Raw genomic sequence first — 16,481 nt, 5'->3', positions numbered from 1 at the left:
AGTATATGTAAATGACAAGGGCATCCTACTTTATCACATCTAGTCTCTCTAGATGTTAAAGCATTTGCTAGTGAAAACATAGTAGAGTTAGTTCAGCAATACATTGTGTCCCATTTTGTTAAAGAACTTTATTTTATTTCTATTTATATATTTTATCTTATTCATTTTACGTTCTGCTCACTGACTACTGACACCTAATTACTCTCTCCCACAATCCTTCCCCAATTCTCCTGGCACAATCTTCTCTGAGTGTATGAGGACCAAATATCTCAGTACCTCCCTTTTTTTAGCAAAGCCTTTCCTAGGGGCATTGGTGAGGATGCTGGTTTTGAATGCCTTGGACTTGGCTTTCTTCATGGTCCAATTTGCTGGCTTTGGGAAGTTCATAATTATGTCACACCCACTCAAAATTGATTTATGAAACTTAATAGGTAAATGCTGAATATTAAGGGAAAGCTAGAATACATAACTTGTTTATATGTGTGCATACATATCCAGAAGTTAAAAATGTCAATTGGTTTTTAAAAGATTAACTTAATAAAAAAACTTTAGAAATGAAAAATTGTCAAATCATTTTTTGCTTTTATCTACGTAAGACCACATTTGCTATTTTGATTTCCTACATGAGAATTACCTTATTCCTTTGAACAGTAAATCCCCTTTGTGATATTTCATGCTAGTGAAATGGCAGGGAGTGAGATTATTAAATTTTTTCCTTCTTTTAATATCTTACAATTTGTTTTATTCTAAATGGAACTATTATATATGCTATACATCTTGGACCATTTAGAACCGGACATGATTTGCTTTCCTAACAGACAATCTATCCATCTCTACTCAATTTTTTTTTTATTCAAAACTAACTCAAAACATAAAACATTAGTTCTCTAATTTTTATAGGATTCCATTTCTTAATTTCCCCTTCTTGTATGGATGAATTTAGAATATAGTTGCATTTGATGGTTCTTTTTACTGGTGTCTGTACCACAATACATGGATATATTTCAACTTAGAAGTGTAATATTCCACCAGTTAACCAGAGTATAAGTTATAATGCACCGATTCTCAGTACTGCGGGGGGTAAGTATTAAATGGCTAGGAACATTTCTGGATGTCACCTGTGAAGTAAATTTTGGCATCTGGTAGGCAGCGTGGGATATTTCCATAAGAAAAGATTCCCTTAACAAAGCATTACTGGGATCAAAACCTGTACAGGGATGTGATAAAAAATCCTGTTATTTACCTCAGTGGTAGAGTGCTTGTGTAGCAAGCACAAGGCCCTGGGTTCAGTCCCCAGCTCTGAAAAAAAGAAAAAAAAAACCTGTTACCTCTAGAACTAAAGATCAAAATAATTGTTTAGGAGTGAAGGACCCCCGGAGCGGGGAGACTTCTCAGGATGACACGACCCACCAAGAACTCACGTGAGACTGTCCCATCCTTGCTGTAATCACACGAGGTTTATTAACGGGAACCAGTGCACTGGGGTCCAGACTCGTATCCCACGCAGGGGCAGTGGAGTTTGACCCCAAAAGGCTGGGAGAAAGGGAATTTAAAGGGAGAAACCACAACCCGAGGGGGCAGGGATGGTGTCATTGGAAAGTGTCGAGAATACTAATGAAAAATCACAAGGAGGAGCTTCCTGTTTCTCAAGATTGTTAAACTTCATGGTCCATCAGTTCCTGGGAGGAGCTTCCTGTTTCTCAAGATTATTCTCTAAGATTTTAATCTAACTTTATGGTCAGCTAGTACAGGTAGAGGGCAGGGTCTAGAATTTGAGGTATTTGGGGCTTTTTTAAACTTCTGACTTCTTAGCTGCATTTATTTATTCTTTCATTCCCTACTTCTTCTAGTGGCTAGTTCTAATCATAGAACTAAATTTTAGTATCTTTATAATATTGACTTTTTTGTCCTCCTAAAGCATGATACTGTTGGCATAATATCAAAATCTGAACTGTACTCACTCTTTCTCTAATGAAGGCAACTAGTTTCTTTAACACACATGGACCTATAATCAGAAGCAGAAGCAAAACTAAGAAGGGTCCCATAAGGGAAGATATTAGAGTAGTCATCCAAGGAGATCTACTAAACCAGCTCTCAAACCATCCCTGATGCACTTCTCTGTCTCTGTCTTTTGTCTAACCTTTCTCTAAGTTTATTCATGGAGTCTTTAATTACTCCTGAATGGTCTGCATAGAAGAAACATTCTTCTTTCAGTGTAGCACACAGACTCCTTCTTTAAGGTATATCAGGTCTAATCTTCTCCTATTCTGAAGGACTACCTCTGAGAGGGAGGTTAGGTATTCTTGGAGGTCAGCTAAAAAGTCTTTTCACTCTTTTTATATCTGAGTCAATGGCAATTCTGAATTCTCTATAAGCCTTGCATTGCAGGGCAACAGCAGATGTCCTTGTGCTGCCCTTGCAGCACCTAGATAGCCTTAACCCTAAGTAATTGTCGACTCCTTTTCTTTTTTTTTTTACTAAGTCTTTAGCATCAGGATTCCAATCTGGACACTATCTAAACCTACACACCAAGGTCATGACTGTCTTTTAGAACTTCTAAACTTATACAGATTGTGATCCCTGAGGTACAGTCCCAAGAAGTGTTAGGAGTACTAACATATGCAATGTTACATCATTTGCAATAGAAATCAAGCCTATCCCCACACCTATCCCGAGGGAACCCAGGGCAAACATGAAATTCTTGTTTCTAAAATACACTCCTCAAGTGAGCATTATAGCAACGTCCCAGTCAGGTCTCTGATGTATCCACTTATCTGATGTGCAAGTCTAGGGAGCTTTTTGAAGATCTGAGTGTCCCTCTAGGTCCCAGCTCTCAGCCCCAACAGCTAGTACGCGGCTTGTGAGGGCTGAGACTTGATGGCTGTCAGGGTGGTCAGCAGCACCAGGTACGGTCCTTTCCAGTGAGGCTCGAGTGTCTGGGCTCCGTGTCGTTGTATGTAGCTGCACTCTCCGACCTAGAACTAATGAGATGTCTCGGAGGTCCCCGGGGCATAGGCTGCTGCCATCTGTGAGCAGATTTCTTTCTGTATCACCTATAGGTCTTTTTAGCCTGGCATCTGAATCATTATTACTATGACATGTTGGTTCCAGTAACATCATCTAATACAGTCAGAGGGCTGAGGCCCCATATAAAAGATCTCAAAGGGGGTTGTAAGTCTGAATCCGGGAAGGGTTATTTTCTTGCTCTGAAGAGCAAGAAGGGAAGAATACCACCAGTCCATTGCCAGTCTCCACAGTCAATTTGGTCAGGGTCTCTTTAGAGTTTTATTTATTACTCTACCTGTCCTGAACTTTGAGGTCTGTAAATACAACGTAATTTCCAATCAACCTCTAAATACTTGGCCACACCCTGGCTTACCTTGGCAACGAAAGTAGGACCAGATTACTTTGGGCACTCCAGACCTGGGGAAGATTTCTTCCAGTATCTTCTTGATGACTACCGAGGCCGTCTCTTGCTTGGTGAGGAAAGCTTCTATCTATTCCTGGAAAGGTATCTACAAGCACTAGGAGATACTTGTGATCATATTTTTCTGGTTTTATCTCAGTGAAGTTCACTTCGACTTTTCACTAAACTCTCTAGGTCTCTTTGCCCTGTTTGCTTGCTAAGCATTCACTTACTGACATACCTTATATTTTTTACTGCCTCTCTGGCTAGAATCTTAAAGTCTATTACCTACACCTTAACTACTTGGACAAGTTTCTTATCTAAGTGAGTCCATTTCTGTATTGGCCAAGAGTGGAGTCTTTTGTTTGTTCTCTGAGAATATAGTTTCCCTCAAGTGTGCCATTGTCTTTTTTCGTTTAAGCAATTTGGGCCTTTTAACTGTTGTACATTCTAGTAGTGAGGTCATCCCTTTGGTCAATCCCAGTTCCCCGGTGGCTGTCTCTTGCAGGCCTGTAACAGGATAAGGCTCCTGCATAGCCATTTCGAGCCACTTTATCTGCTTTTTGCTGCCCATGCCACTGGTCTCTTCCTTCCTGATGTCCTGGGCAATGAATAATACTCACAGTTGCTGGCTTCATCAGGTCATCCAAGAGATGGCAAAGCCATCTGTGGCACTGATGTGCTGGGGGGGTTGGGGTTCAGCCATTCCAGATGATATTGTGTTGTCCGCCACGGCAGCACCCACTTATCTCTGACCTTCATGAAGGGAACTGTTCCCGTCTGTGGACAAGGTAGCCTTGGCTTTCAGCAGGGGTCAATCAGCCAGTCGCAGAGGTCTTTCCTCCACCCATGTGGGCTTCTGCCAGTACTTGACACTCGTGCTGTGGTGGCTCCAGGTCAGGATTCGGCAGCAAGGTGACCAGATTGCCCCCAACCGATGGAGAATCTAGTCCACGGCAGCTGACCAGTGGTCCCATCTTTTGGGACGTTCTATTCAGAGGCAAAACATCAGCCACTCTATCACAGTTTAAGCCCTGGATTGGGTGATAATTATTAGTGCCCGGCTGGCAGGAACGGTGTGTTCCAGACAGAATGGCACTAAGCCATACATCTCCCCGCATCAGGTACTGGTGCACTGAGACAAGTCTTAAGCTCCACATTCACAGTCTGCAATATGCATACACATGGCCTCAAACAGCCATTTCAGCCCACACAAGCCATTTTGGAGAGCAAATTTCTCATGAGCAAGGGATAGGGGCAGTCAGGGATGACCATGAACTAGTGGGTTACCGGCCCACCAAGGTCTACTGTTCTTGAGACAGTCCATGAAAGTATTGTTTGTTGCCAGTAGCCCCCCTGTACCCAAGGTCTTTGGATACACTGGCCCACTGGGCATAGGGCAGAGTGTTGGGTCCCTGTTTCCTAAAACAACTGGGTGGGCTTCTTTCTATCTCTGCATAGCCAGCACTCTGGGACGAAAACTCCACTGGCCCCTCTTGATGCTGGGGCAGTCCCTGACCCAGTGTCCTTTTTTTCCAAAAAAATAAAGGCACACAAAACTTTAAACAGGAATTCTCTTCTGTTGCCAGGTACTGTCTTCCTAGGTTCCCCTTTCTGTGGCGGTATATGTTCCTCTCTTGTCTTTTATCTCTTTAGCTCTCTAGCTTCCTCTTCTTTTTATCTCTTTTCTTCCCCAATAGCTTTCTGCTCTTTTTGTCCTCTTTCTTTCTTTTTCAGCCTCTCTGTCTTCTTCTACAGCTAACTCAGGTGCTGTCCACTTTGTAACACAAAACAAAGACCTAACACACAACAACCTTATTTTCTCTGCAACACAATAACTCTCTCTCAGTGACAGCTTGGCCCTTCAAGTTTCTGCAACTTTTTCTTCATATCTTTTCTTACTTTGCCTAATTGGTGGGGCATTTTCCCAGCCCCTCAAGATCCCTGGAGTCTGACGGTCACCTGGCGCTCCCTACCTTCAGGCATATTAGATCAACAGGCAGAAGTGAGGGCCTTCCATCCATGTCTGGAACATTTTCTGTTAGAAAATAAATCTCAAATGTCTTCTAAATGTATTCTGTGTACGAAAGTAAAATGAATGTTTGAGAAAAGTTTAATGAGAATGAAAATAAAGCAGTAAATATTATAGGATGCTTGATTTGGGCTTAAACTACCTGTTTCACCAGAGTAAACATAAAATCGGTTTCACCCTAATAGTGTAAACTGTATTAAAGAAAGCGCACCATATCCTGGTCCTTATCCAGTAGGTGGCAATCAAAACCAAGAAAGCAAAGAACTCCATTTTAATAAGACCTAATGCCTACAGTATGCTCAATATGGTTTTATTTAAAACACCCACTACTGATAAATGCTTTAGTTACTTCTTTTAAAATATGATCAAAACCACTCCACAACCAAATACTTGTAAGTCAAATTTTGATGTTCAAGAAAGTGTTAAGTTTTAAACTTAAGAGATAGGGCCTTATTATGTAACTCTGGTTGGCCTGAAGCTTGCTATGAAGACCAGACTGGCTTCAAACTCATGCCTCTATTTCTTGAGTACAATAGATTTTAAAGGACGTCTTATGTTGCCAGTGTTGACTTGAATTTCTAAAGGGCTCAAGTGATCCTCTTGCCTTGGCCTCTAGTCCTCACTCACCCCAATAGTTGAGATTTTCCACACACCTACATGCCCACTACTGACACTGGTGGAAAAGTTTAATCTTACCCACTAATAGACTGTAATAGCATACTGAAAACAAACTGTATTAAATTTAAGGCAGATTAATTATATCTCCAAATGAGCTATGACTTAACGAGAAATATTAGAATACCAGCAATGAACTTGGAGGCTAGCACACACAAACTTTGCTATTATGTACAGTAACATAGTCCATTATATTTGAATATCCACATAACAAATAGTGCTAGAAGCTGAGAACACTGTTATTAAAGATTTTAGGATAACGTTTTTGAAATGCATTTAAATCACTGTACTAGGCAAATTTCCATGTCTGTCACAAATACTAGCTAATATAAAGTCTGAAGTCCTCACATTTCAAACACTAATGTAGTGAGTAACTGTCCGGTATTGTGCGATCTTAATTATTGTAATAGATAATTCACAATTGTGATTCACAATTATTGCAAATGTTTACAAAAGTCCAACTTAATTTTCACATCTGTCATAAACTGTATAAATTTCTTCTTTTACGTTTTAAGTGCAAAAAATTATAAATGAGATGCAACATACAAGGGATTTGTGACTAAATGGCCATCAACGTTTACAGTACTGATTCTGAGGCAATGTCTTACTGTAGCCTAAGCTACCCTGGAAGCTCTAAAGCTAGAGTCCTGTGGTGGGGTAAAGCACGTGTCCTGTCTAGCTATCCCCTCCTTCACCCTTTCCTCAACCCAGCTCAGGCCTCTAGGGCCCTCCCCCAGCCCATGCACACCAGAGGTTAAACACACAAGCTGAGGCAAAGCTGCCTCCACCACTCAGGCACCACTGTCCACAGAGCCTGACCAATGGCGGCCTGCGAAGGCCCGCCTCCAGCCTCCCAATAACCATACTTGCTGAGTCACCCTAGACACAGCTTCCAATCCAAAAGTCCACAGGCTTTGCTGCTGCCAGCCTAGGACATACTCACAGCGCGGAGGAGCCCGCCCTGACTCCTACACGGAAGCTGCTCCAGACAAGGGCCTGTGCGGCAGGGTGGGGCCTGGGCGGCCCCGGGCCTGACCCAAGCCACCTCAGCCCAAAGCCGGGAAAGGGCTGTCACATGATGCCCAGGTCGTGCACATGGCCCACCCTGGACCAGCCCGAGGTCCCCAGGGCTGCCATTGGCCACCGGCCGACCGCCATCTTCCCGGAGCCCCTCAGTGCTTGTGTAGGCCGCAGTCAGCAGGGCCACGACTCCCGCCCTCCAGGCCTAACCCTTGGGGCTGTCCGGTGGGGGAACCGGGAAATTCGAAGGAACCCCTTTTGCCCTCTCCCCATTGTGCTACACCTAAAAAGCCGAATTTCAACCCCATGTAAGGAATCTGCAGCTTAGGGCTGGTCTTCACTGTCACCCGGGACCTGCCCTCGACTCACCATGATGGCGGCTGGAAGTCAGGTGCAAAAATAACTCGAAGGTGGCACCACCGAAGCCATGTGGCTAGCAGCTTCTCAGGGCAGCTGCGGAGTGGCAGCCTGGCCGCCAACGGACAAAAAGCCAAGGTGGCGGTGGAAGGAGAGCCGAGGGCCTCCAAGGCAGCTGAGCAGACTTGGCGGGAGTCTGTGAAACACTGAGGCGTGGGTGGCTCGCCCTGGCGAAAGATTGTGGGTGGCTCGCCTGGTCCTGGGCTTCAGCCAATGGGCGGCAGCGCTCGGCCCTCGCAGGGGGGCCCGGGGACCCACGTCGCCCATCCGAGTATGTGAGGGGTACGCATGGCGCATGCGCGAGGAACAGTGCTCAGTGCCGAGCTAGGCCGGAGCCTCACAGATGTACAGACTCGCACCACTCCCCTGCTCCTCAGAACCGTGTCTGAAGGCCGTTTGAAACAAGTCCTGTGCAGAACCGTGGTCAGAGTTCTGTCAGGAAACCATTTATTCAAGTCATTCCCTCAAAATGGCGCCTGGAATACATAGGGTTACCCTGTCGGAAAAGCTCGGCGACCAAACTGAAAAGTAACAAAATGCCGGCAGAAAGAGAAAATAACAGGCCGGTCTAGAAAGAAGGCCTTGCCTGGCCATGCCCCTGTACCCCTTTCGCCAGCCACGTTTAGGGGATGAGTCCGGTTGCATATTGGAGGACATACTCACAGACTGGCCCTTCAGCCGTCAGGACTTATGTTTTTCCTTCCGTTTTTTTCTCCCTTTCCGATGATAAGTGCCTGAATTATCAGGTACAAGGGACACACAGCAGTGAACACGCAAGAGAATATTTCTCCCCTCGTGGCACTTAAGTTGCAATGCGAGCGTTTCCTTGTAAGCTTTACAGAAACCAGCTAGGCCGTGAAAATCTCGTATCACAGAACCCCTTAAGTGCCTTATTCTGTCATGACTACCGTTTGTACTGATGAAAAGTATTACGTGTTTTTCTTTTTCTTTTTCTTTTCCTTTTTCTTTTTCTTTTTCTTTTTTTTGAACTGGCAAAACGAGAGACTTAAAATTGCCATTAACGATACAGTAATGCTGGATAAAATGATAATAACATAAAAAATAAAAAATATTAGGGATGATGCAGCCATTTAAAAGGGGGGGGGGAATTCAAAGGTCCGGAAAATGAAAATAAATTGAAAACTGCAGTGGTGAAGATCCGATTCTCCGCTGGCCTTTGATTGGTGACTACATTGTGGTGTGAATGGTCTAACAACGGGCCTGGACTGTCCTAATTTTAGTACAGAGAAAAAAAAAAAAACCACCATACCTATCTGGAATGGTTGGTTAATGAGCATGGACAGATGGTTCTAACCTCTAGCTCTAGGCATAGATGTGTGGGCTGGAGGGAAACTTTGAAATAGTGCAGACAGATGTGCAACTGAGCACCCTGCAGCATACTAGTACTCTGGAAAGGCAGCACCCTGAAGAAACGCATGGACTTGAGGAACAGAGAGCACGGTAGAAATTAGAGCAAAACACCACATCATTTAAGTCCAAATAGAACTTGACGCTCTACACCTGCATTTCCGGAGTTTGGCATTTATATTTATGACATGTTTATTACCAGAATCTCGAAATGAAGAAATAGGCTTTCCCAGCTCACTATCCCCTTCCCTGCAAAAGATTCTTAGGCATGGTATTTTTTAAATGCTTGGAAAAAGGGAGCAAAAGACAGTCTGGAGAGATGGTAAGGGGTCCTCACAGAAAAGGACTTTTCAAAGAGAACCCTACTGGAAGTGGGGCTTAGAGGTACAATCTCCTAACCCCAGCTGCTTGGGAGGAGAGGCTGTGAGGCAAAGAAAACAAAAAGTTCAAGGGTGCCCTGACGATTTAGCAACACTGTTTATACATAAATGGAAAGAGAGAACTACAGAGGATGCTACACAGGAGAGAGTTCTTACCTAGCATAATAGAAGGATGTCCTGGCTTTAATTCCCTTAAGCACTTTCCCCCTCTCCCCCTCTCCCCCTCTCCTGCTCTCTTCCCTCTCCTCCCTCTACTCCCTCTCCCTCCCTCCCCCCCCGTGTGTGTGTGTGTGTGTGTGTGTCTGTGTGTCGGTGTGTGCATGTGTGTGGGCACTCCTGTGTGCATGTCTCTCTGTCTCTGTGTCTCTGTCTCTGTCTCTTTCTGTGTGTGAATGTGTGTGTTTGTCTCTGTTCCCCCTCTCACAATACCCCTCCCGAAAGATTACAAAGCCTTTACCAGGAATAGGAATGGCATGTTTGGATTGCATGGACTTTTGTCTTTTTCTGTCTCTGCCTTTGGTCTTTTAAGACAGACTTTCTCTGGGAGGCCAGGAATTCTCTCTGTAGACCAGGCTGGCCTTACAGAGACCCACTTGCCTCTGCCTCCTGGGGAATGACCACTCCTGGTTCTTTTATTGCTTTCACATACACTTTAAATAGAAAAGCTGATAAATATCTTCCCTCTTAAAGAATTCAAAGGCCTCTCAGGGTGTTTTTACTTGTAAAACTCTTCTCCCAGTTTAAACTGGCCAGTTTTCAGGTTCCTTCTGTTATCACCTACTAAGAAAAATGAAGTTTGTAGGTAAATGGATGGAGCTAAAAATTATCTCATGTGAAGCACCCCAGACCTAAAAAAAATCACATATTTTCTTATAGGCATTAGCTTTTATATGCTTTAAGAAGTTTTTTGATGTTTGCTACAATCCAGATAACCACCCATAAGTAGCCAGTAAGAAACCAGGGCAGAGCATGGGATCATGCAAGAAAAGGGGAATAGGATAAGTCAGCCATGGTGGTATTTAGACAAACACGCACAAAGAAACAACAGTGTACTCTCCACATTACCTCCTGCTCGACCCTGCTCTCCTAGCTCCCTCCCAATTTTATCCCCCTATTCCATTTTCCCTTTTATCTCTCCATCACAATCTATCCTATTCCCCTTTTCTTGCATGATCCCATGCTCTGCCCTGGTTTCTTACTGGCTACTTATGGGTGGTTATCTGGATTGTAGCAAACATCAAAAAACTTCTTAAAGCATATAAAAGCTAATGCCTATAAGAAAATATGTGATTTTTTTTTAGGTCTGGGGTGCTTCACATGAGATAATTTTTAGCTCCATCCATTTACCTACAAACTTCATTTTTCTTAGTAGGTGATTAATAGTCCATTGTGCTTCATCTTTTGAGAATTCTCTGCTTAATTCTAGATCTCCCTTTTCAGCTGAGTTCCGTTTCTTGGTATTTAGGTCGTTTCATTTTTTTTTTTTTTTTTTACATATTCTAGCTATTGACCCCTTCCCATGTTGTAGGCTGCTGGTTTGCCTAAATGATGCTGCCCTTTCCCGTGAGAAGGTTCTCACCTTGATGAGGTCTCATTTACTTCCTGTTGGCCTCCATGCCTGTGATATCAGTGTCCTGTTCAGAATGGCCTTTCGAGTGCCAAAGAATGAAGCCTGTTCCACCCACTAAAAATAATTAGAGCTAAACCCGAAGCCTTCTTGACACCACTGTCCCACAAAACAAGCCCAAAGTGTTGCTGTACTCCTCCTAGTCCTTTAAGGTCTGTGGGCCATTGGGGCTTCTTCTTTGTGTGCTACTCTCCTGAAGTCATATGGGTAAGAGTCCACAGACTTCTTTGCACTGAAAACCAGGCATGCAGTGCTGCTGTGTTGTACAATATTTCTCTGCAGGTTAAGGAAGTGAGTGTGTACGGAGACAACAGAACGGTTTACAAACATCATACACTACTTGGTGTTTGCATCAAGGGTCAAGCCACGAAGCGTAGTAGATGGTGCAGCAGGCAAGCCTTGGCACACTGGCAGCAGGGGATGTGGTGGGAGGCGTCCAGGCACAGTACCCCCAGCATGGGCCATTGAGTGTAGTCAGCTACCTGGTCAACTTATGTGCTGTCCCATGCAGGCTGACTCATTTGCAAAGCACCTGTCCTGGGCTTCCAGATCCTGCTCCGACTTGTCCTCTGGCTGGTCCTGGGTGTTCTTCCAATTGGAAATCTCTGGTTCATAACACTACCACAAGTGTGAGATCTCCTTGAAAAGTTTATTTTAAGTTTTAAAGTTTTCATGTATAATTTAGTGTAAAATGATTTTACATCAATACTTACTGTATTATTTCCTCCCCTAGAAAATTAGTTATCACTGCATTAATTATTTCCTTCTTTGAAAAAGGAATTATGTTAGCCCCATGCCTCTGATTCTTGCTAGTATATTATCTTGAACTCAAGAAGAACTGAGCCAGGGCCTGGAAATTTCTGTTTGAACCTGAGGAGAGAAGATGAGTTGGAAACCTGTAAGTCACATGTCTTTGTTGAGCTCCATTTCCAGAGATGAGGCTCTCTTCAATTTACCTTTGAAAACCCTGAGTTCTAAGACTCCAGTTAGGATGAGTTTTCGTTGGGGGAGGGGTTGCGCTGAATTTTATTATTGTTGATTTTTAAATGTGTGTGCGTGTGTGTGTGTGTGTGTGTGTGTGTGTGTGTGTGTGTGTGTGTGTTGAGCACACATGCCCACATTTCTGTGCACATGCCTGTGCTGGAGCACATAATTTAGAGGTTAGAAGAATGTTAAAGAAGCCATTCTCACCATCTGCCATACAGAGTCTGGGGATGGAACTCAGGCTGTCAGGCATGATGACAAGTGCCTTTACTTCCTGAGCCATCTCACTAGCCTCACCAGTGTGATGTGCTAAGAAAACGTGGCCTTTTGTGTTGTTGCCTGTCTAGGAATCTGCCAAGTATTTGGACCCACTTTTTCCAGGGCAGAGAATAGCTCTTCTCCACCTCAAACCCTGACAGGAACATTCAGACTCAGTTTCCAAATAGTGTGAAATAATGCTGTCTTACAGAAAGAATTCACCGATTTAGAGTGGAAAACTCTCACAGAAGAAGGGGGAGGGTGGTGGGGGTTTTATGGATGGGAAATCGGGAAAGGGGATAACATTTGAAATGTAACAAAAGCCCTTGTTGGGCAGGGGACAGAGGCTGCAGCTTTCCCAGGTCCCACTGCCCGGCTGCCTCACTTTGCTCATGGCAGGCCATGTCTGCCTGGGACTCGCCCTGGGGCTGTTGCTGGTACTGGTGCTTGTGATGCCTGCCAAGCACATGGTGTGCAAAGAGCTCTTGGTTCGGTCAGATTAGGAGCTGAGGGAGTGGCAGTCTGAAAACAACCAGAGATTCCAGTGTGATCAAGAAGTCTTCCTGGGCAAGGAATCCAAGACCTTCGATCAGCTAAGCCCAGACTAGAGCAAGGAGAGGCTGGGGAAAACTATTGATCCAATTGACAGTGATGGAGTTGGCCTTGTTACTACTGAGGAGCTGAAAGTTTGAATCAATCAGGTAGAGAAAAGACACATCTACGATAATGTGGATAAAGTCTGGAAGGATTATGATAGTGACATAGACGAAAAGATCTCCTGGGAAGAAAAAAGCAGGCCACCTATGGCTACTGCCTGGGAAACCATGCTGAATTCCAAGATAGCTCTGATCGTCACACGTTTTAAAAGATTCTGCCACAAGATGAGAGGAGATTTAATGCTTCAGACTTTCATTGCAACCTGAGAGCTCCTCAGGAGGAGTTCACTGCCTTTCTGCACCCAGAGTAGTTGGAACGTATGAAGGAGATTGTACTTCTGGAAACCCTGGAGGATATCAGCAAGAACAGAGATGGTTTTGTGAACTAGGATGAGTACATCATGGACATGATTTTCCCGTGAGGACAATGGCCCTGAGCCAGACTGGGTTTTGTCAGAACAGGGGCAGTTCAATGATTTCCATGATCTGAACAAGGATGGGAAGTTGGACAAGAATGAGGCTCCTCCCTCACGATGATGACCATGCACAGGCTGAGGCCCAGCATCTGGTGTATGAGCCAGACAAAAACAAGGATGAGACACTTAAAAAGGAGGAGATTCTAGACAACTGGATCATGTTTGTGGGAAGTCAAGTCACAAATTATGGGGAAGATCTTACCAAGAATCATGGTGATCTTTGAAAGACACTCATCCTCATGTGGCCAACGGTCACAGGCTTTATGCAGATGTTCTGGGTGATTGCTATAGTTGTCAAGTGTATAGCAGTTGTGTCCCTAAACCGTGAGATTATACCTCAGATTGGGGTAAAAAATATTTTTCACTCCATATTTACTGGAAAATAACCATCACTATCTATTCCAGTAGGATTTGGCTTAAAACACATTAAACTCTTGGCAAAATGCAATATTCTGGGGGCATACATTGCTAGAGCATGATCTCCTCAACTCCTTACCTACTTACTTAATTAATGGGCAAGAAATCCTGAAGGGGTTCTGTAAGTCAAGGTGGGTGGCAGGGACACTGTGCAGAATAATCACTATGTAATTCAACTATTAAATTTTGCGATTTCTTAGTTGCCACTGTTAAATGGTGGCAAAGGTAAAGGCTTGAAGGAGTCAATGTTATATTGTCCTATGTCAGCCAACTTGGAGCAGGCATGGTTTTTCAAATTCTTTATATTGGGAGTTGCTATTGTAAATGGTATATATACTTTTGTGAGTTTTCCTGTTTGGACCTGCTAATGTGCACAATAAACCCACATCTTTGTGGTTTTGTTTTGCTTTGTTTTTAATACTAAGAAGCAGAGTTCCCTGCAGCTAAATCCCATGGGAGAGAGAGCTGGACCCTGAGAAGTGTGGAGACTCCTGAGAAATCAGTGATGACAACATTCCAACATTCCCTCTGCCCAAGAGAGAATCGCCTAGTGCCAACTGTGCCCCCTGGGTGCAAGGACCAAGGAGCAATCAGAGGCAGAATTCTTGTGATTCCTGCCCCCGCCTAGAGATGTAAGAGAGTCACTAGGATTGCCCACACACAGGAGATCAGAGCACCTGTTCTCAGAAAAGGCTGAAAGAAAACAGGAAAAGAGTTCCTCGGGAGTGCAGACACAGAGGCCTACCAGAGGGTGAAGCCACTCTCAGAAACAACAATTCAAGCAAACACCAGAGATAACCCAACAGCTAGAGGCAAGCACAGGAACCTAAGCAACAGAAACCAAGACTACTTGCCATCATCAGAGCCTAGTTCTCCCACCAAATAAAATACTGAATAGCCAAACACACTGGAAAAACAAGATTTGATTTAAAAATCACACTTTATGCTATAGATGGAGGACTTTAAGAAGGACATGAATAGCTCCCTTAAAGAAATGCAGGACAACACAAGTAAACAAGTAGAAGCCCTTACAGATGAAACACAAAAACGCCTGAAAGAATTACAGGAAAACACAACCAAACAGGTGAAGGAATTGACCAAAACCATCCAGAAACAATAAAGAAAACACAAAGGGAGACAACCCTGGAGACAGTAAACCTAAGGAAGAGACAAGGAGCCATAGATACAAAAATCACCATAGAAAACATCGACACAACCATCAAAGATAATGTAAAACGCAAAAGCTCCTAGCCTAAAACATCCAGGAAGTCCAGGACACAGTGAGAAGATCAAACCTAAGGATAATAGGTGGAAAAGAGAGTGAAGAATCCAAACGTAAAGGGCCAGTAAATATATTCAAGAGAATTATAGAAGAAAACTTCCCTAACCTAAAGAAAGAGATGCCCACAAAGGTATAAGAAGCATACAGAACTCGAAATAGATTGGACCAGAAGAGAAATTCCTCCAGTCACATAATAGTTAAAACACCAAATACACAAAAGAAGAAATGATATTAAAAACAGTAAGGCGAAAAGGGCAAGTGACATATAAATGCAGAACTATCAGAATTACACCAGACTTCTTACCAGAGACTATGACAGCCAGAAGATCCCGGACAGATGTCATACAGACCCTGACAGAATAAAAATGCGAGCCTAGCCTACTATACCCAGCAAAACTCTCAATTAACATAGAGGGAGAAAGCAAGATATTCCATGACAAAACCAAATTTACACAATATCTTTCTACAAGTTCAGACCTATGAAGGATAATAGATGGAAAACTCCAACACAAGGAGAGAAACTATGCCATAGAGAAAGGAAGAATATAAACTCCTTGCAATGAAACCAAAAGAGAGACACACAACCATAATTCCACCTCTAACAATGAAAACAACAGGAAAAGACAATCACTATTCCTTAATATCTCTCAACATCAACGGACTCAATTCCCCAATAAAAATACATAGACATACAGACTGGATATATAAAAAGGACCCAGCATTCTGCTGCATACAGGAAACACACTTCAGAGAACAAGACAGACGCTACCTCAGTGTAAATGGCTGGAAACAACTTTCCAAGCAGATGGCCTGAAGAAACAAGCTGGGGTTGCCATTCTAAGATCAAATAAAATTTACTTCCAACCAAAAGTCATTAAAAAGGTAACACTTCATATTCATCAAAGGAAAAATCCACCAAGATGAACTCTCAATCCTAAATATCTATGCTCCAAATACAAGGGCACCTACATTCATAAAAGAAACCTTACTAAAGCTCAAAGCACACATTGCACCTCACACAATAATGGTAGGAGATTTCAACACCCCACTCTCATCAATGGACAGATTGTGAAAATAGATATTAAACAGAGACATAGAGAAAGTAACAGAAGTTATGAACCAATGGATTTAACAGATATTTATAGAACATTCCACCCTAAAGCAAAAGGATATACATTTTTCTCAGCACCGCATGATACCTTCTCCAAAATTGACCACATAATTGGTCATAAAACAGGCCTCAAAAGATATAAGAAGATAGAAATAATCCCATGCATCCTATCAGATCACCACCGACTAAGGCTGGTCTTCAATAACGACAAGAACGACAGAAATCCCACATATACATGGAAGTTGAACAACCCTCTACTCGATGACAACTTGGTCAAGGAAGGAATAAAGAAAGAAATTAAATGAAAATGAAGATACAACATACCCAAACTTATGGGACACAAAGAAAGCAGTGCTAAGATGAAAACTCATA

General features: G+C 43.3%; 2 pseudogenes; one reads left to right on the top strand and one right to left on the bottom strand.

Moving 5' to 3' along the window:
* The window catches only part of LOC116907225, a 44,589-nt pseudogene that overhangs the window by 5,889 nt on the left and 22,219 nt on the right, over positions 1–16,481 (bottom strand).
* On the top strand, positions 12,560–14,554 carry LOC116885558 (annotated as a pseudogene).

The sequence above is a fragment of the Rattus rattus genome, chromosome 1, assembly GCF_011064425.1.
Source record: "Rattus rattus isolate New Zealand chromosome 1, Rrattus_CSIRO_v1, whole genome shotgun sequence".
Classification (NCBI taxonomy): Eukaryota; Metazoa; Chordata; class Mammalia; order Rodentia; family Muridae; genus Rattus; species Rattus rattus.
This window is presented reverse-complemented; position numbering and strand designations above follow the sequence as displayed.